The sequence below is a fragment of the Python bivittatus genome, unplaced genomic scaffold (assembly GCF_059951505.1).
Source record: "Python bivittatus isolate LINGU-HERP-01145 unplaced genomic scaffold, Pbiv_v1 ctg000700_np1212, whole genome shotgun sequence".
Classification (NCBI taxonomy): Eukaryota; Metazoa; Chordata; class Lepidosauria; order Squamata; family Pythonidae; genus Python; species Python bivittatus.
The window spans coordinates 8462694-8484599 of NW_028277098.1; the positions used below are offsets into that span (position 1 = coordinate 8462694).

At 39.6% G+C, this 21906-nt stretch overlaps 1 long non-coding RNA gene across 2 annotated transcripts in view; it reads right to left on the reverse strand.

The window, feature by feature from the left end:
* The window catches only part of LOC148214127 (uncharacterized), a 36029-nt gene that overhangs the window by 4913 nt on the left and 9210 nt on the right, over positions 1 to 21906 (reverse strand). The window contains exons 2-3 of one of the 2 annotated variants that reach the window (XR_015798581.1): positions 16351 to 16607; positions 1800 to 15843 (exon numbers count right to left, since the gene is read on the reverse strand). This is a non-coding gene — a long non-coding RNA (uncharacterized LOC148214127). Of the gene's footprint in view, positions 1 to 1799; positions 15844 to 16350; positions 16608 to 21906 lie in introns of those variants that run through there. The other variant, XR_015798582.1, reaches the window with a different exon arrangement.

Here is a 21906-nt window from a genome sequence, read left to right on the forward strand (position 1 = left end):
GCAGTGCTTATTTTTACTACAAATTCACCCTTACACCCCAGCATCAGAGTAAAAAGGCCTATTAATAGTGGAGAGTGCCAAAAGAGCCTTATCAAAAGGAAAACAGGTTTTGGATCCTTTTGCCATTTCCTGGACTCTTTTAGAAGCACAGAGTTGGGGAGGGGAGGGGAAGGGGGAATCATAGCTGTCTTATCAATCAAGGGCTTAGCAGAGTAGTGCCCTTAGAAGAAATTATTTTCCAGGGCTTGCCATAAAGGAGGGTCCGAAGTTATTTTGTCCCTCAAAAAGCTTGCCCTGTTCCCCCTCAGAAGAGGACATCCCATTCTGCAAGAATTGAAAATTGACAGCTAAGAAGCAGCTGCTGAGGAAGTCCCTGTTTTGAATTTCAGCTCAATGACACAAGTTCTGTAGATGGAATTAAGCAAATATTCGTTCTTTCAACTTCACACATCCACCACCCCATCTCATCTCTGGCAATGAAGGGATAATATTCCACCCCATGTAATCAAAAGGCTGTTTGTACTACCACTTAGAACATTTGAAATGTACTACAGTATGTTAACCAATATTTAAACACAAAAAAATTAAAAGTGGAAGATAGCAATATGTCAGAGACGTGTCAAAGCTGAAACCAGCCTATAAAGCCAGAATCCACATTTTATTTATTTACTTGCAGAGCTTAAAGGCCACTCCAATCAGCCAGTCCTGAACAGTGAATAATTAATAAATTATTCCAAAAGCTCTGCCAATCTTGCTCAAATTATCACTTGTTTTCTTAGGTTATAATTCTATGTACCTTCATCTGGAAGTAAGTCCATCTGAACTCAATGGGATTTGCTTCTGACTATCCATATACAGGATCACTCAATTAATATAATGAACACTAGCTAAAAGCTTGCTAGCCACACACTCTTATTATAACAGATGATTTTTTAAAAAAATATTTTCTTGTATTGAAGAATATTTTAGCAACTTCAGAACCTTCTTTGCAACAGTCACCATTGCTCGACCCATTTTTCACTGATTATTCTTTTCAGATGCTCAAGTTTTTTTCACACAACATGCTAAACCGGTCTTAATATAAACCATGTGAAAGTTTTACTATTGGTTCATACCACCAGTTTGCTGTTTTGGCTCTCTCTAAAATTGCATATTAAGGAAATTCCATGTTGTTATTTTGAATTATGGAATACGTGCTGTCCAGCTGGAAGAAGAGGCTTCAGCTCCTATCCAACTCCTGAAGAGGCTTTATCTGGCTCCTAGTGATCAAGGGGCACTTCCATACCTTAGCATTTCCCCTTCCCAATCCCTCACAAAACCTTTGACAACAATCTTTGTTCAATTTCACTTCTGAAATCTGAAAGCATTAGAACATGCGGGAAATGCCAGGAGCCAATAAATGCTCACCTTTTGTTGACCAATAGAAGCAGGCAAAAATGGCATCTGGCCAACTGTTTGAACTACTAAGTTCCTGGAGCAACAAAAATCCTTCAGATCCATTCCTCTTAAGAGATAAATAAAATGCATTGCTGATATTCCCCCATCCACATTTTAGTTCATTTACTGAGCAGTTATCTGGTTTCCCGCAAAACAAAAAACCCCAACCCCCTTGTACACATGCACACACACACACACACACCCTCCCACAACAAAGCTTAGCAGCTGCTATGAAGAAAGTTTGCAAGCTATGAAGATGAAAGAGTAACAGACTCTACCCATACTGTACCTTTAACTCTAGTTGCATGCTATTGCAGGGAGAGAAACAAATTTGTATTCCAAACAATGCCTGCAGACAGGGATCAGAAACATGGTATTAAAGCTTTAGGAGAGAGAGAAATAAAGAAATGGTTGTGTTAAGTATTTATTTATTTATTTATTTGTTGCATTTATATAGCCGCCCATCTCACACAAAGTGACTCTATAGTATAATAGCCAAGAGATGAGGTAAAGGAGTTCTCCCCAGTGGGAAAGTCAATCATTCTGCAAAATAAAAATTTAGTTTTGCTGTAGTTTCAGAGAAAGTGATGTAGAATGAAAAACAGCAACATTCCTCTTAAATACTGCTGAAATCTTAGGAACGGTACTTCTGAGCCAATCTGAACTGGTGAAAATGCCCATGTGGAAGTGCCTAAAATGTCATATGAAATTTGCTTCCAAGGTAATTCAGAAGGAAAAGAAAATGTTGTCAAAAGAAAGCCCACACTTTACTGTCATTTCTCTTTGGAATTTGTTATAATATCACTATTATGGTTGAGTGCACATGTTCTGTACATCTGAAGCTCTTACAGATGTACAGATTACCATCGTCAGTTTTATTATAGAACCTAATAAAGTCCTTTTGTTTGGCAAAATACACGTTTGTCATACTGACCAGTGCTTGAAGTAGATGTCCTGAGAATACAGTTCACTCCAAAATAGACTGTTTGCTTAATGGCTTTTGATAGCTGGCAGCTACTAGGTATTTTGGGGACAGGAACTGAAAGCAATGTTGTGCCTTTATGTATGTGCTTGAGTTGGGAAAATTGTAATGTAGTCAGCTGGAAAAGAAAATATCTGATTTTCAAAGCTGTCTGAAGGGCCCCAGAGCTAAGCCTTGTTTTAGGAAAAAGTGTTGCTATCTTAAAAGACTATATGTCTTGATGTAAGCTTCTGCATTTACAACGTGTACATTTGTAAGTCAACTGATATCACAAATACCATCAATGCTTTCATAAAGGAACTGATCATGTCAAAGCTGCTGCCTGAAACTTCCTACTACTCTACTGGTAACAGTAGACCTGGAATAGGGAGATAAACCAAAAACTATGGTGCAAGGCCAATGTCAATTCTGAGCAAATCCTTGACAAAATGACTCCCCCGATCTCTAGGAAGGAAAGGAAGAAGGAAGGAACAGAAAGAGAAATAGTCACTCAGCTGGGATTCTGCTTGGATCTGATATTCTGTCAAACAATCTGATGCAAACAGAAGTAGAAATGAAGATACATGACTAACGTATCTTTTCCTAACCTATGAATCAATCAGTCAAACACCTAAGAAAGCGTACAGTATTTTTACCCCCAAATTAGTATTCCATGATAAGATTTAGGACTGCCAATGCATTGCAAGTCAAAGGAGGTAATAAAATAAGTTATAATTGCCAAATAGATGTTCCACTGTTTCCATACTGCCCTATGGCAGGTTCTACAGCATATTTCTAGGGCAGCACAAGGCAAGGCTCAAATGCTGCTATAAGTAACCATCGTTCAAATTCTGACCCTGTTTCTACCCTCATATATATTGAGAATGAATTTAAGAACTCTCAGTAGAGAAGCAAAATATTCACATTCACATTTTGCAGTGAAACACCTTTTTGGTCCTCCACATCTTTAATTCTACCCAAAAGCACTAAAAATCTTGAACAGTCATATACTACCAGACATATTGTTCAGGGAGACTTTTTTTAAAAAGCAGAAGGCAATGTAAGCCCCAAACTATATAGTGTGTACAACTATGAATATTAAGAACCCAGTATCCTTTTTTCATTGCAAAAAAATGGTTTGCTGAGAAATATTCAGAAATTGGTCAAGAGCAGAGATTATTGTTTTCTACACCTGTTTTTTTACCGCTTTACATAGTAGTTTTGTCACCTTGTAAGAGGGCTTAAGTGAATGCTTACATTTGTTTGGAGCCATTGGTGGTAGGGAGAATATCAGGCAGGATTTGGAAGGTAGTGTAACAGTAGCTACCTTTCTCTTTCTCACACACACACACACACACACACACCTTCTCTTTGTTTCTCAAATCTTTGTCATCCACCAGGAACAACTTTTCCAAAACTAAATGGTCTGTCAAGTCATCATTACATCCATATGGGTATGTTATAACATAAATTCAAAGTATGTTGGGTAGACTTTCATCCCCATACAAACCTCCATACACCTAGCTCTAAAGACCTCAATAAAATCAATGCAAACACAGTGAAGTGGTGAAAGAGGCCTTCTGAACCACCTGTTGCATGTTGTATGATACAGTATTCCTGTTTGTTTTATGAATGTTCTGGGCAACAAAAAATTTAAAGGATCACTTATTTGAAGTCACCTAAGTTCCCATACTATGTTCTACCCTGCAATAGCCAAATGTTGTTTTTGCAGAATGTACAAGCTCTCTACACATATTGTCATCAAATCATTATCCTTTGTTTTCTCTATGCTTCTTCCTACTACTTTTCAGACAATGGAAAATCTTACTTCTTTTGAAAGCCAAAATAGCATAATTTTCTTAAGTGCAGGTATCCTTTGCCATAACATTCCATTTTTTTTTAAAGACAGCCGTTGTTTTGATATGTACAGTAATGTATCATGCAGATGAACTATTATTGCTCTGCTTCTTGACTTATTTGTGGTATATTGGCTCTCTTGGAGGAACTACGAGCTAGAGTAGCATAGTATCAAATGGCATTTGCTAATAGTTTTTACGGCTATAGCATGTACCAAACAGAGCTTCAGACAATTTTTGAAGTTTATTTCATAAGGGTTTTCTGGTACCACAAAAACAGCTGCACAACAATTGTCATTTGAGATATTTTAAAAAATTGGCATTAAGGAATCAGATAAATAGATTGAGGTGAAAATTAGTTTTCACAGGGTCAAACATAAACAGCCAGATATCAGATCTGGTTGTTACCAAAACAAGAACTGATAAAAACAGTTATCTCCTGCTCTCAAACAGTTACTTCTAGTCCCTTAAATAAGTCAGGAAGGAGAAAGAGAAGCAAGGATTATAAATAGAGTTTGTATTTGATACACAGCAGTCACTGGAATTCTTTTGCAATGGTCATTAGCTTTTCTAAAATAAAATAATCAGAAGTTCCTGGATTTTTATGTGTCTGTTTAATTATTTCTAGTCCAGCCTGCTGAGGAAAAGCGTGACAATAGGAGACCATATGGAAGTAGAAATGGAATAGCCTGCTGGCCTGTTATAATAAAAAGTTTGTTAAAACAGAACCCATTGTAAGAAACATCTGCTTCAGCTGATTAGGATGTTTAGGCTGAGAAGGAGTTAGGGCACTTCCACACTACCATTTTCATTCCTGCAAATTAGCTTCACACCAGTTGATCCAAAAATATATCAACTCTGCTCCTGAACAAGGGCAATAAAATTGGATTGCGGAAACCTGGAGATGGTCCTGAACAGTGCAGATGCTGTTTGTAATGCACAAGTGTCTGTACTTTCAGCTAATAAGCCAAGGTCTTTGTTTTGCCAGCAGTAAATTCTATCTTTACTATCTTTCAGTAAATACCTAAAAATGATAATACCAATGAGTAGATCACCTAGTGGGAATGGAATTCACGTCTTCTGCTGAAAATGAAGTTTTTTGCAACATACATATTGGGCAGTTTGAATTCTATTGTTAAATATAATGGTGGAATTTCTTTTCAGGATCAAGAGTCCACTCTTGTGGCTCACATAGCATGCATGACTACTTATTCATAAACAGCTATGTCGGGTTTTATGTATGTGAAAAGGCTAGCAGGAGAAGAAAGAACCAGAATATGTCACTTCTGGAAGAGATAAGGTGGAATCTGCTTGCTGCACATTATAAAAGCTGATAAGGATAGTTTCCTATTTTTATTATGTCTTCTAATCTCAGATGCTTTCATTTGAAAGCATTTCTTCAAGACATTTTGCCATACAAAAGCAAAGTGAAATTTAGCCTGTGAATTCAAATAAATGGATGACCGAGCTCAACAGGCTGCTTAGCAAAAATGTCAACATTTATATAGAAATTTAATCCAATTTTTATCTAACTTCCACATTCCTTTTCCTTTCTGTTCTGCATTCCTGTGGAGTTTATACTTTCATCAAACTTCTAACAAGGCCTGCCTAGCTTAGAGCCTCTTGCTCCCTAAATTGGTGTCCTTGAAGACTCAGAATTTCCACTTCCTTTGTAAAGACATCTACCATAATTCCAGTAGAACTAACCAGCCTCACAAACATCCCAATTCACCCTAAATATCTCTAAGGGGGGGGGGGGGAAATCTGCAAATGCTTTGATGATTGTCAGAAAGGAAGGGGGTGAACGTAAAATAACAGTACTTCATTTTTTACCCTTTTAACGCCTTCTCTTCCTGACATATTAGTGCTAAAAGCAAATTCAGTTCAGCTGCCTGGAATAATCTGCTTATTCATTGTGTAGCCTTCCATACAATCAATTACATATTACACATCTACATTAATTTACACATCCAGAGAATTGCTTTCCTTTTGTAACTTGAGGTGGAGAGGAGATGATTTGCAGGAATGAAGCAAAGGGCAGGAAGAAAAGTGCTAATACTTCTCTTGATTAACACTTTTTCATTGCAATCCTTTTTTTCCCATATTCTACCCAGTCAAGGTTCCAGACAGGCCTATGACAGAAATGAGTATCTGGAGCCTCAGTCAAGTGAGTGGGGCCTAAGACCAGGAGGAGCAGTGGGAAGGATATAGCAGCCAGAAGACGGATGAAGTACTTGTTTTTTGCCCCCACTTCCCTGAAAGTTGCCACTGTCCAATTTTGTTGTTGTAGATTGGGAAAGAAAGAATGGCAGTACTTCCAAATGCTGTGGTAACCCCTCCTCCCCTTCCAAATGAAATGTTTTCCCAGAGTAATTAAAAAAAAAAAAACACCCTTCAGTCAGCACCAATGGAAAGTTTTTTAAGATAAATAAATAAAGAGGCTAACAGAATAGAAGGCAAGATGGCTAGAGACTGTCACTGATGACATAAACATTCATTCATAAGAACTCAAAGATTCCTGGTGGAATACTGTTGCCTCTTGGGTCACAAAGAGTTAGAAGTGACTGAAAAACAACAACAACAACAACAACAACAACTGCTAGGCAGGAAAATGGCAGGAAGGAAGACCTTCCATGGCTTCAGGGCCAGGTATTCTTTGGGGGCTTCCTAAAACACTTCCTCAGCTATTCAACTCTTCATCCTTTCTCCACCTTGGAAAATACAGCTCTGTTTTTCCTCTGTCCAATATTTTCTGGACAATTGTTTCTGCCTACCCATCCTGGTTGCTACATCCTAATTCCCTAGTATCCTCTGAAGGATCCACATTGAAATGGATGCACTGAGCAACTCTCTTCCATTCTTCACCTTCTTTTCCCCTACATATTTCTGGGCCTAAGACAGAATTGCAACATGGAGGCAGAGTCCTGGACTATTTGTGTGAAGCCGCAGCATCTGCAGGAAGGCAAAGAAATGGTGAAAGCAACATTGCACCAATGCCATGGAAGCTCCGGCCATTTTGTATGGGTACTGTGATGTTGCATGCACAAAAGCAGCAGAGCTTGTGGCATGATGCTACTTTCATCATTTTGATGAAAACAGTGGATCCTATGGATGCTTCTAATGGGAAAGGAGATGGTGGCTGTTTCAGAGCTGCCTGGTATTGTGAAATTTATTTCTAATTAATTTAAAATTTAAATTCCTGGATTGGGCTAAAGTGGCCTTCTGAAGCCTCTGAGCTGAGACATTTTCCCAGCATTCATGGACTGGATGGGGAGATGGACTCATCTGGCTTACTGCTTGCCATTTCCTCACTTGTACATTAAGAAAGTGTTGGGTACATTAAGAAAGCTGCCAGATATTGAACTTCAACTCACATGAGCCTAAAATAGCACGACCAATGGGGAGGGAGGACAGGAATTGCAGTTCAACATTTGAAGGGCTACAGGTTACCCACCTCTTCTAGGATCATTTCCAAAATAGGTGTTCGCTTCCCATTTAGGGAGGTTGAGTTCTGCCTCTCAAATAGGATTTGGGGAGGTGGAGCTAGAAAGCAATGCATTTCAATATTCTGTTTCTATGGAATAGAGATGAAGCAAAAGAACTTTGTGCCAGCCTTTTACATTTCCAAACAATATGTGACTCAATTAGCAACACTGACATCCCACAATTAGTAGCAATTTGGGAGAGGTCTGCCATGTTCTCAACTTTGCTTGTTAAAAATATATCTGCCAGTTACTTTGCAATGTGTTGTAAACAAGAAGCCAACTCTACTTCATTTGAAAACAGTAACATGTCAAAGTGACAGCCACAGACTGACAGGAACATGGTGTTTAACAGGAAAGGAAGTGATGGGAATGTTTTCCAAATGAGCATCGTTATGTGAGGGTTTAATTATATCTGTGCATTTGTTATTTTGGAAACCAGGGCAGCGGCTACCCAGAGGGATCAACATTATCAGTGGAGAAATAAAGCACAAGATGTTCCAAGGAAATGGAGAGACAACTAGTGGCAAACAGGGTACATTTAAAGAGTAACCATCTACTAGTGTTGCCATTCATGCAATCAAGCTTTCATTTTATTGAATTTAATGCAATGTCTTATTATATCACGCTTGAAACCTGCCAGACTTGAACAAAAACTGAAGTGGGTTGATCTTGACCAAATGAGGAAAGGTGATGTACATAACGAGAACACAGTCTGTGGTCCAAGGATCATGCTCCCCAAGGCTTGTATGTAGGTGCTTATGTAGGTGCATGTACAATCTCCTGCTTTTTTTCAGCAGCCACTGATTTTCAATATGTTTAAAGAATGGAGATAGTGGGAGAGGTATGGAGGAGAATCATTTTATTTTAAAAAGTTTATGAAGTTTAAGTAAGACATGGCCTTTATTTTGGATATGTGAGTACTTTCTGCTTAGAACACATTCACTTTCCCATCTAATATGACTCCTGATGTCATATTACTACATAGTGCTGCCATGATATTCAGGACCAGGGACAGTTCCCATGGGAGAAATATGTTGCCCTGAGAATGGTGGGTTTGAAACAGAAACCTGGTAGCAATGTAAACAAGCATTAATCTAAACCAGGGCCATGATCTTTGCTAAGTGTCCATCTAGTATATAGTTTACCTTCACAGTCAAAATAACATAGGTAAAGAGAATTATAATGAATAATGTTAATAAATGAATAATGATGAGCTATATAGATTCCATTTCTGCATCCATTCCTATCTTGTGGGGCAATGTCAGGCATTATGACCTCCCAGGATGGGTTTTAGGATTCTGTTTCTTAGAAGGGTCCTAAGTAACACCAACTCCCCAGGACTGACCCCTGTTGATCCTCACATGCTTAGACTCTCTTTGCACCAGAATCTTTACAAAAAGTGCTTAAGAACAACACTTAATAGAGGAAAAATCCCAGAGTAATGCTACTGGGTAATGGCAGAGGGCCATCTTTTTTACATTAGTGAGAACAATGGTCCTACTAACTTCATATAGAATTAATTAAAGTCCAAAAGTACAATCTGGTTTGATCTTCTCTTTTATAATAGGGGAGCTGTGCATGAGGAATTCATTCATTCATTTATTCATTCATTCAATTTGTATAGCCACCCCCCTCACCTCATTGATTCTGGGCAGCTCATAACAATTAAAACAATACCTAAACCACAAAACAATTAAAAAATTACAAACATATAAACCATCAATAAACACTACATTAAAGCAGAAAAACAACCATAATCAGCAGCAGCAGCCAGTCAGTACCTCACATTCAACACAACCATTGAAGAGGCTCTCCACTACCACCAGACCCCCCAAGCACGATGGCAGACCCACTTTTTCAGGGCCTTCCTAAAGAACTAATTAGGTGGGGGCTAATCTGAGCTCTGGGGGGATAATGTTCCAAAGGACAGGCACCACAGCAGAAAAGACTCTCTTCCTGGGTCCTGTCAGATAACATTTCTCCAAAGACGGGAGAAGCACAGCATGCTTCTCCTGCCAGACCTGATGGGACAGTAGATGTACCTGGGAAAAGGTGGTCCCTCAAATATCCCAATCTCATACCATATAGGGCTTTACAGGTCATTACCAGCAACTTGAATTGAACCTGGAAGCATACTGGTAGCCAGTGCAGCTCGTGGAGCAGAGGTGTAACTTGTGCTGATCTAGGTGCACAGATAACTGCCCACACTGCTGCACTTTGCACCAGCTGCAACTTCCATATGCTCTTCAAGGGCAGCCCCAGGAGGAGCGCATCACAGTAATCCATTCAAGAGGTGACCAGGGCATGAGTTACTGAGAGCAGAGCCTCCCACTCCAGGAATGGGTACAACTGGTACACAATAGGAAGCTGTGCAAAGGCCCTCCTGGCCATGGCTGCCGCCTGTAAACAGGAGTCGTGAATCCATACCTTACTCTTTTCTAATAGTTAAAGATACTACTAGCATGACTGCTACTTGTTTCCCTCATTACTTTGATGATAGCAATAATCATTCAGGCTGCCAGGTTAACAGGCTAATTGGTAGCTTAATCAAATTTGAAAGATTAATTTCATGGAGTGCTGATTTTAATTGGCAAGGTGAAAAGTTAAAATCATACCTGTTTCTTAGGCTTTATGAGTTCAATTGAGCTATAATAGAAAGTTGCTAGTAAAATATTAAATACGGACTATTTAATAAGGAGGGGAATTTCTTGATTAAACTAAGTTACCTCAGCTTTTGCTTCATTTTCTTAAAAAGGGCATCTAGGGCATTGATATTAATGACTTGGCTCTATATGTATTTTTTTGAAAAATTGATCAGCACCAAGCTAAAAGGCATAGGAATCAGCACCATTCCTAAAAGACAAAGGAATGTTCATTCTGAGTCATACCACTGGTCTTCTTAGCTCTAAACCATGATCATCAATTCAGAGCTATTGACAGAAGTCTTGCTCACCCTAAAGAGAAATCAATACCAGGAATTGAATGTGGGATCATTTGTACAAGTTCATTTTTCTTTCTGGAAAACAAAAGAGAGAGGTGCTAAATGGGTATTGCTGAATGTGAGGCTTCCTTATTGCCTGCATGAGTCCTTCTCTCTTCCCCTCCCCCACTTGTATCAAGATGAGATTTTTGGCAGGAACAGACAATGAAAATATCGTGCCTAGCAAGTTTGTAGGAAGGCTTCTTTTTCCAAATGGTATCTATGCATCCATAGGGAAGCTTTATTCATGATGACAAGGAACCAAGACCAACTAAGCAGCAGATTGGAAGCCACTAATGATTCATCTCCTTATTGAATCCAGAAATTGAGAAATGTCCTTTAAGTAGCAAGAGAGCTATCACTTAAAGAAACCACAGTTTTCTGAATGTTCCGGAATTTTATTGAGAAAAGGTGAATCTTGGGGATAGTTAAGCCACCACTTGAAAAGTCCCAGTTACTAAAAGATCTCCACCCATCAGTTGTTACTCTTTTAAGAAGACTGCAGGGCTTCCAGGGGATGTATGGTGAACTAAAGATAACCCTGCAAAAGCAGAGCTAATGACCATGGCAAAGCCCAAGGAACAGGTGAGAATTGGAGAGACCATTTCACTCAATTTCTCCAACAGGAAGAAAACTTCAGTAACACTTTATTAAGAATGTAACACTAAGTTAGCTTCTTAATGGCACAAGCAGGCCCATTGGTAGAGAGGGTCTATGGGGGCCACCACCACCACCCAAATGTCCTTTGCCCCAATCTAATTTTTTCTGGTTAAATTGTATGGCTCAGGCTGGCTCAAAGAAGGAGGATCCCCAATTCTTTGTCTGTCTCCCAAGGATTTAGCTGCAGGCCTGGGACTAAGGTATCTTCCCTAGGATTTCTGTTTCTCTGTGTTTTTCCATAAATATAGTAGCAGCAATTGGGTTGAGAGTCTGGATACATTTTCAATCTTCCCAAGATCCTGAACCTGCTGCATTTAAATTATTGACCTTTAACTTGTAAATTGCACAATCTGACCGCAGGTGGGTGTTATTAAAGATGCTGCCAAGGTTTTATTTTGTCTTTCTTTCGTGTCACCCACAGTATGTAATGCCACCAGTAATGGCAAACTTGCATCTCTTTGACAGGTGTAGCTGGCAAATGAGCAAAGGAAATCATCCATGCTGTTAGGCACGCACCTCCCTTGCTGGATCAAGGGGAAATATTAAGGATTTTAAGAAGGGTGTAGCCATGAAACCACATCCATTATAATTTGTGTAGTTCATCATACCAATTCATTACAATATTAGACTCCTCTGGGCATAGGAAATACTTGAATTATCAGGCATTTATCTAAGACAGCATGATTAGTGTTGAAATATTTAGAGATGTCTCTTTTTAAAAATGGAATCACTTTGATTTTCAGAGAGTCCCTATGGAAACAGGAGAGGATAGTCCAAGAAACAGACATCACTCCTCTCTACAAATAGAGACACCTTAATGATTCTCCTAATGAGCTCAGGGAACATTACTGGTGTGGCTGCACAGCAGAAGGAAGGAATACAGATGTCATTTACATCTGTAAGTGGTTCCTTAAATTCTCTGCAGCCTGCAGCTCTCACAATACGGTGTCAGTTTGAGACTTTTCTCAACTGACAGCAAATGTAATAGCTTGATTTGAGCTTGAGCACCAAAGCAACTGGCCTCATTTACGAAGCGTGGAGGGACTAGAAAATGACAGTGACTTGCTCTATGGTTACATGGCTCCTTATATAAGGCATCAGATGCTGAGGTTCTTAGGCAGGTTGGACTACCATTCCCAGAATTCTGAGCCACATGACTGTTTTAGAGTGTATGAAATAGGTTTTAAGAAATAGCTATACAGGTATGCCAGTGGTATGTTATCCCCTAAAGAAGTAGTAAAATATATAATGAAACACCCAGAGCATTGCTAAACAACTAGGAGGCTTGTTACTAACTATCGGCCATTCAGGGTAGACCAGTTCAGGAAACAGATTCCACAGGAAGACTAGAACTATTATAGACCAGACTGGCTATAATAACAGAACCTTATACGCCTGATTATGCTTTACAACTCTTCCCAATGAATCAGGGAGGATCTGCCCAAGTATCTTCCAAATACTATCTTGTTTCTGAGGACTTAAGGAATGCTCCAGCCGTCTTTGCTTATGTGATGGTTCTTGCCTATTTTCTTCAAGGTTGTCTCCCTGATTCTCTACACCAACCTGCTGATTCTGTAGTATTTACAGCATATACTAGCAACATAACAATGAAATTCTTCCCAAATTCTGTTCCTCCAATAAGATATGTTTTAATAAACTCTAATTGGTTATATTGATACAGTTGTTGGGATCAGGTAAATTCCAATTAGAAATAATAAGGCTTCTCCATTTTAAAATATAGTTATCAGATTTGGTTTGGTGATCACAAATTTGATGTTTTTAATTTCACATAGATTTGTGAGTATTAATGTTTGGTTATTATTAGATTTGTGTGTGTGTGTGTGTGCGCGCGCGTGTGTGTGTGTGCCTGAGTCAGTTTTTGAGTCCTGGTGACTGCCTGGACTAGTCCCTGCAGTTTTCTTGGCAAGAGTTCCCCCCCCCCCCCCGAAGTAGTTTGCCCTTGCCTCCTTCCCAGGGCTGAGAGAGAATGGCTAGCCCAAGGTCACCCAGCTGGCTTCGTGCCTAAGGCAGGGCTAGAACTCACAGTCTCCTGGTTTCTAGCCTGGTGCCGTAACCACTACACCAAACTATTATCTAGATATTATCCCCCTTTTTATTCTTTCCAACCCAATAGAATATTGGGAAGAAATTATATAAGGGGACTCAAAACTTTCATCTGTCCATCTATCTGCAAGCAGGATAACTCTCTGAAAAGAGAATGGAACCAAGTTTCATAAAACAGGAAAAGCTGGGAAAAGAAAGACTGGCTTTGGAAATGGATCAGATGTGACAGGAGGATCAGAGAAAAAAAATAATCTCCCAACAATATATTCCTATGGACAGTAGTTTGGAATGCTGCCACTGCTTCCTTCTTAAAATCCCCTCCCTGTTCCCTCCTGATCACATGACCTAAAGTGAAGTTGCTATTAAGGGTGGCAAAGAATTCCAGAACCCATGTTCTGTGTGCTTTCTCTGCCTTGTTTTAAGCAATATTTAATGCAAAGAAAATTAAGAAATTCACTGTCAGATCTCCTTTCCATCACTTTAATTTTAATTTTAAATTTAATTTAATATTCAATTTAATTTCACTTAATTTCAAATTAAATTTAACTTCATTCCACATTTTTTTTTATTTAGACAAAGACCAGATTTAAACTGCTCATGAGAGAGAACTGTTATTGTCTTCAGACATCCAGATAACTAGGGCTATCAGATGTAGGTTGCAAAAATCTGGTCAATGACAACCACTAAAAAGCTGCAAAAACATAGTTTTTTGTAACTTTGTCTTGCCATCTAGTGGTCATCTGGATTTTTGCATCACAGATTTGCTAATCCTAGAATAATACTAATGTCATTTTAAAAATGTGTAGATGACAGTGTCCCAGAGAGCAAACTGAGCAGAATCCTTTGGAGAAACACTGACTCTTAAAGAGTCATAATATTGGATGTGAGGGCAATCTAGCTGCAACATCTATCACCAGGGTTAATTTGGCTGGTTTGGCTGGCTAGGTGGGTGTCCCCTTCCTACCTCACTGCTCCACGTGCTCCCTCCCAAAGTTGCATCCCTGATAGAAGGATGCGTCTGATCTTCTGTCAAGGGTATACAAAAGCTGCACTCTCCCCTACTAGAACCTCCAAAGAAGCTTTAACATAGCATAATTGATGTTTTATGTATTTATATATATTTATGTTTTTAATGTTTGTTGTGAGTCGCCCAGAGTTCCCCCATCAGGGGGAGATGGGCGGGCCAGAAATTTAATTAATTAATTAATTTAAAAAAAAAAAAGTAGCTGGACTAATGCCCTGGTTTTATGACCCCTCCCTGGCCAGAAAATTAAAGAATGATTCACAAGGTTGGATTCTTCTTCCACAAGGTAGGATTCTTTGGGGTCCACAAAGAACTCATGAAAGCCATATTCCTAGAATATGTGTCAACAATGCACATGGCTAGGATATATCAACGTATGGTCTGATAGGGCATCTGAGAAAATTTCTGGGCCTAAAGCACATAACTGCTTCCTTGTTCACTGAATTAAATAGCAAAATGACTCTGTGTGCAGGAAAAGGAAAAGGGTTTAAGGAATGGTCTCCACCTGACCTTAGCCCACTGGCTAGGAAGGTCCTGTGGGCTGCATTCAGTACCGAGGCCAACCCTGCCTCGCCCCTCTCTTTCTTACAAGAATGAGTTGGATTTAGAAGAAATGCAACTGTAATTAGTTCTGATACTCAAAATAGATTCCTGGCTCAGAATTTTTTGAAATGCAGGTGTAGGGCTTTTGTACCAGTTGGTGAGATTCTGCTTTTTTAAAAAAACAAAATACAAAACTCCTAGGAAAATGTAAAAACTCTCGAGGCAGCCACCCCATTTAGTTTTGAGTCATGGACATCAACTGAGGTGCCTGGATAGGGATTTGGTTTTAGAACTCATTTTGCTACCAGGCCCACAGCCATAATGATTCTGGGCCTTTCTGTTGCCATTTCAAACCTATGGTTTCAAATTTTCAGTCAAAGATTTTGTGGATGAGGGGAGGAAAGAGGGAAGTGAACACTGGAAGAAGGGAACATCATAACCCAGTCCAAACAATAAATACAGATAACCTTCTAAGTTCAAAGATCATCATCTTAATAAGAACACAATACTTGTGCCAAAGGCTTGACCTGTATCTGCTTCACTAACCAGAAGGAAGTTTGATCAGTAGAATGGTCTTTGCCAGACGAATTAACACACGCAGCCATACACATATGTACAGAGAGAGCCTGGGTCTTTTCAAGTTATAATCCTGAGGACAATGTTAGATACCTCAATATCCCACATTTCCAAAGAGAACAAGGGTTCAAGTGTCCTGAAAATATGTCTTGAAAGTATTGCTTCATTGCCTCTTTTTTGTACTGGAGAATTTCAAATGAGTCATCCTTTAATCCTGAATAATCTTTGGAACGAAGTCTTCTCTGTCAGTTGAAAACCTGAGTTTCAAGCAGAAAATAAAATTATAGCTTGTCACTTCTTCCATCAGGCAACAGTGACAGATAAAAGAGACTAATGTGCAGAACAAGAAGAAAACAGTAATTAAAGAAGTTGGGGAGGGCTTTAAATTATATATTGTTAGTTGGAAGAAAAATTATTGAAATGCATGCAATATGTTGTCATACTGTATCAGGACTGTAGTGCTACTTTTTTCTCTTATAAATATGGATTCATCAAGACAATCAGATTTCTTGCTTTTTAAAACAACTCTGCTAACAGCATTGGCAAATATGGCAACATATTTTCATTAACTGTAACAAAGTCTTCTCTGTCTGGCAAGACTGTGATACTTAAAGTACTGCACCTTCATAGGGGACAAGCTAACAAATCCCTTTTCCTGACAGATTTAACTGTTTTTTGAAAAAGAAACTGTTCTTCATCCTTTTTCCCACTTTCACTTCTGGTAAATAGATCTGATTTTTACATTAGAGCAGATGAAACATGACCTTCTTGTTTTCCGCAGGCTTTGCTCCAAGCATCTCTTCACTCCATTTTCCAGGAGCTCCACAGAAATCCAAGGAGATGGTTGGGCTCAGTGGGCAAGGAGAGGCCACTCAGCAGCAGTCTTACCAAGCACCCTGGTCACCTCTCAGTTCCAGCAAGATGTTCAACTGAACTGCCTTCCAGATTGCTGGCTAATCCCCAAACACCATATGGAAATCTTCAGGATTCAATAATGTCTAGGAGAGCCCTTCAGTCCAAACTTAAACAATTAAAGTAAAGAAAAAAAAGAGAGTTAAAGTTAAGTTCAGATGAACTATCATCAGTATGCTGATGATTCCCAGTTGTAAATCTCCACCCTGGACCAAATGGGAGATGCAGTAGATGTCCTGAACCAACCTCTGGAGACACTGGATGGAAAGAAATAGGATTAGACTCAACCCAAACAACTGAAGTGGCAGTTAATACAGAAGCTTACTGATTCCAGGACTATACAGTCCTGGTTTTCCTTGTTCTCTTGGGGTCCTTTAATACCATGAGTCATGATATCCTTCTGGACCAATTACAGGGATTGGAAGTGGGAGGTGGGGTACAGTGTTGCAGTAGTTCTTCTCCTTTCTCCATGGCTTGCTCCATTCAATATTGATGGAGAGATCCATCTCTGATCAGGAGGGTGCCACAAAGTTTACCTATTGTGTTTAACATCTACATGAAGCTGCTGGACGAAATCATCTGTTGGCACAGGGTCAGGTATCATCAGTATGCTGATGATATTCAGCTATATATCTTCACATCTGGATGACTGAGTGAAGATTTTGCCCCAATGCCTGGAAGGTGGGGGTCTGAATGAAGAGGGACAAATGTAAGCAAAACTGAGTGGCTCTGGGAGCCTGGACCTTCTGGGTCCAGGGACTTTCCTTGTCTGGTTCTGAATGGGGTTGCACTTTCCCAGACAGAACAGGTACACAATTTGGGGATCTTTCATACTCTCAGTTCCTGCTTGAAGAGCAGGTGGCAGTTGTGGTGAGGAAGGCCTTCCCACAGATTTGTCTTGTCTATCATTTGTACCTGTTCTCGGACTGGGTGACCCTTCTCACAGTCATTCATGTCTTAGTCACCTTTCATGTGGACAACTACAATGCACTCTATATGGGGCTACCTATGAAGACCACTTGGAAACTTCAATTGGTCCAGAATGCAGCAGCACAAGTAATTGTGGGCATGTTGTGTATGCCCATATAACACCTCGACTTGGGAGCTGCACTGATTACCAGTATCTTTCCAGGGGCAATTCAGGTTGCTGGTTATCTCTTACAAAGCCCTACATGGCATAGGGCCTAGTTATTTGAGGGATCATCTCTCTTCCATTGTTTCTGCCCATCCTGTAAGCTCAGATAGTGCTGACATGCCCTGGGTCCCATCTATTAAACAATCATATGATGAGACCTGGAAACATGCCTTTTCCACATTGGAGCCTGCCCTCTGCATCCCCCAGAGATTCAAATGGCCCCAACCCTGCTCGCCTTTAAATGAGCCCTGAAAAATTGGCTCTTTCCCCAGGCTTTGGGCTAGATTGAGATGTGGTTTCCTCTGTCAGAAGTTTTTATATCTGATTCACCAAAATGGTGGTCTCCTTTTTGTTTGTCTGATGTTGTTTTATATCATTGGTTTTGAATTCTGTACATTTACCTGGAGTCATTGAGAAACTGGATGGCTTTAGAAATGTGAATTATCTATCAGTCAGTCAATCTTGATGGGCTTGCAATCTGAACATCAGGCCTGGTTAGTACTAGTTAGTACCCCTGGACTAATGCTCCTGCAAGAGGAGCAGGTGGAGACCATGGACTAGGAGAGCCTTTGCTCATCTTGAGTTGGTGCACCAATTGTGGCTTTGCCTGGAAAGGGAAGCACAATTATTCATCTCTCACTTAGATTAGTGTAATTCATTCTGCACGAATCTGTCCTTGATGGCCACTTGGAAACTGCAACTAGTATAAAACACAGCCTTATTCATCAGTCTTGATACTCCCATATTATACCAATGCTGTGGGAGCTGCATTGCCTACTGGAGTGTTTTGGAGGGTAATTTAAGGTGCTGGTCACCACCTTTATATGGTTTAGGGCCTAGATAGCTAAGAAACTGCTGTTCTTTGATCAAATCTGCCTGCCCAATCCAATCAGAGAACACCTACTGAGGATCTCACCTATCAGGAGGAGCAATGGAGGAGACTCAAAGGTGGGCATTCTGTATAGGGGCTTCCCTCCCATGGAACAGTTTAACCTCTGAGATGGGGATGGTCCCTGACCTTATGGCTTTCTGGATGGACCTGTTTTTGGTTTTTTCTGGAGGGTCTTTCAAGATTGATTCTGGAGCCATCAATGTAAGTCTAGTTTTTAGTTTTTATTGCAAATATATATTGTTTCTATTTTATATTACTGCATTATTATTACTGTATTTTATTATATATGTTGTAAAGTGCATAGGGTCCAATTGAAGGTATATAAATTTTCTTAACAATGAAATAAAATGAAATGCCTTTGCAGAACTTTGTACTCCCAAAACCCTACAAAATCTATTTTATCAGAAGCAATAGTAAGGTCAAAGAAACATACAAACTATGGGAAACCCTCTCTCAAACTGCTGTCAACCCATTATAATCCAAAGCTATGCACCAACTCAGAAGTAAATCCCCCTGAATTCAATTGGATCTCTTTCTCGATAAAGTTAACATTTCCCAAAGTTGAGCTTGACTTTAGGTCACAATATGGAACATCCATGTCATCTTCTTGGTAAATTAGAAAAGTGGCTTGCCCTTGCCTTCTTTGGGGATATTTTTTCAACTGCCCAGTCTAGCCTAGAGCCCTGGGATATCCTGCTGATCTCCCGTCCAGGTACTAACCAGGCCTGATGTTGCAAATTTGAGACCAGCCAAGGTCAGCCAGTGCTGCACTTACTTCCAAAAAGCATGTCTGAAGGATGACTATCTTAAAAACTATGGCTGAATATACCCAAGCATGTTTAGAAGAGTGGTTTGCTCACTGCAACCAATTCTAATGCAGCTGTTAAAGTGTTTGACTTGAACTGTAAGGACGTAGATGGTCTTCCATGCAATCCCTTTCTCATTTCTCTCAAAAACTTCAGATTTATCAGGAACCTTCCAGGATCTGGATATAAAGACTTAAGTTTCTGTTTGGATAGAAAAATTAGGCCCTTGCACTTCGTCTCAAGCTTCCCAATTAGCCAAATACATTCAGCAGATGTTTTTTTTTTGGTTCCAGGTCTTAGGACATTTTCACACATGTGATATTAAAAGTGCTTTTTTGCATTATTTGCATCCTGAATTCAAATAAATGTGTTATCTTTCATCTTTTCACTTGGACCTCCATTTTAGTTGTGATATTTATTTTGGGTACATGGTAATACTGCCACCAGGATCCTTATTCACTTCACTCAGTGACCGGCCCCAACTAATAATTAACACATCATATTAGCATGTAAAAATAGCAATTAACCCATCTATTTGTCACAGCAAGGCACACGCATAGCGTTTATTTAAATCGCCATTAACTTTTCCAGCACCCACAGTGTCAGCAAATGTTTGTGCATGACTACACTCAGGTGCCCGATTACATGATGTTTTTGCAATGCCAATTAAATAAATGAATAAACTGCCATGTCTCACTGAACAGCCATAGAAATATGGAAAGACCATTTACAGGGAAGGGAGGAAAAAATTATACAGGGGCCTTGCTCTTTATATTGAGAGGGGGAAAACAGTTTCTCTAAATAGCAGAATTGTTGTTTATTATCAGTATTTCTCAACCTTTTTTTGCCGTGCGCCCCTGTCCAGGTCCCATTACTGGTGAAAAAGATTGCCACCTACACACTTGGCTTGTAAATAGAATATATGATTTTATTTATGATAATTTTACTAATGCAGTTTACAATACACAATTACATACAAAATGTTACTGTTAACATAATTTATTAATTGATTAATGCAACCCTTGGGACAGTAACTGGTGCGTTTTCTGGTGTCAACAAGACAGTATTTGTGGTATAATACAGTTTGCTTTTCTGTGGCTCTCTCAGCATGTGTAACGGGACTGTTACATGTTTTTCACTTATGGCCCCCTTAAAAGATCCAAGGGCCCCCCAGGGGGCCATGTGGCCCCCGGTTGAGAGCTGGTGATTTAGATGACTTGGATATTTTATTCATGCAACATCAATTGGTAGAGATGTAAATGAGAGGGGAGAGAATCCTTTTGTGTCCTAGAAAGAAGATTTATCATTTATGAGAGCGTGGGTTAAGAGGCTCAGTTTTATGGGGTTGTATTTGATTGAGTAGATACATTGCTTTACATGGGAAGGCAGAATTGATGTTCTGATTGAGCAGGTATTATGAAACTCCGTTGTCCACAAAATGCATACTTATGACATGCACAGCATTAGGGCTTCATACACCTGCTCATCTTTTAATGTGATATATGCAGCCATTTACCCACACTTCTCCACTTCACTATGGCTACAAAAATGAGTGGCGTCTAGTGAAATAATTGGATTAGAATTTACTGAATATTTTTTCCTAAAGATCAAGGAGAGACTACAGCTGCTTATTATACTTGGTTGAATCAACTCACCAAAGCCAGAACATTTGTTATACTGAACATACTGAATAACTGCTCTCTGTAGGTAAACTATCATTGCCTGTACCTTTTGCATTTCATTTCCCTCTGACTATATACATTATAGCTGTATACAGATAGTCCTCACTTTGTGACACAATTGGGACCAGCAACTCCATCACTAAGCGATGTGGTTGCTACGCAGAAAATCATGCGACTGCGACTGACTTACGACATCATTTCCCATTCAGTTGTTAAGCAAGTCACTGCGGTCATTAATTGAAACATCACCTGATCATAAATTGTGATTTTACTTCTGCATTCTCCATCAACTCTGCTTGTCACAAGCTGGTTGGGAAGTATGCCAATGGCAGTCACGTGACTCCAGCATGCTGCACAGTTGTAAATATGCACCAGTTGCAAAGCGCCTGAATGGCAATCATATGACTATGGGATGCTGCAACGGTTGTAAATGTGAGGATTGGTCACAAAGCTGTTTTTTTGTTACAGTTGTAACTTCAAACGGTCGCTAAATGAGGCAATTGGTAAGGGAGGACGACCTGTATATACTCCCTTCAGGACAATGCTCCATACATTTGATAAAGTGGGTTTAGTTTAGGAAACATTTTGCAATAATAAATGTGTTAGTTCCGTGCCATAATATTCTTTGTTGTTCATGAATGCTGTGGCTACAGATGAGCTTGAATTAGGAAATGCCTTTGGAAAAGCTTTCTAGGAGAGAGAGATACAGAAGAGGAACTTTCTTGTTCAAGAATGGCAATGAGGAAGTACAATGATGAAGGAAGTGGGACCTGGAACAAATTAAAAGAGCTCCAGGAAAATAGACAAAGCATAGCTAAATAATAGATAAACATTTTAGAGTACAGTGGTACCTCGAGTTACGAACGCCCCTCCTTACGAATTTTTCGAGATAT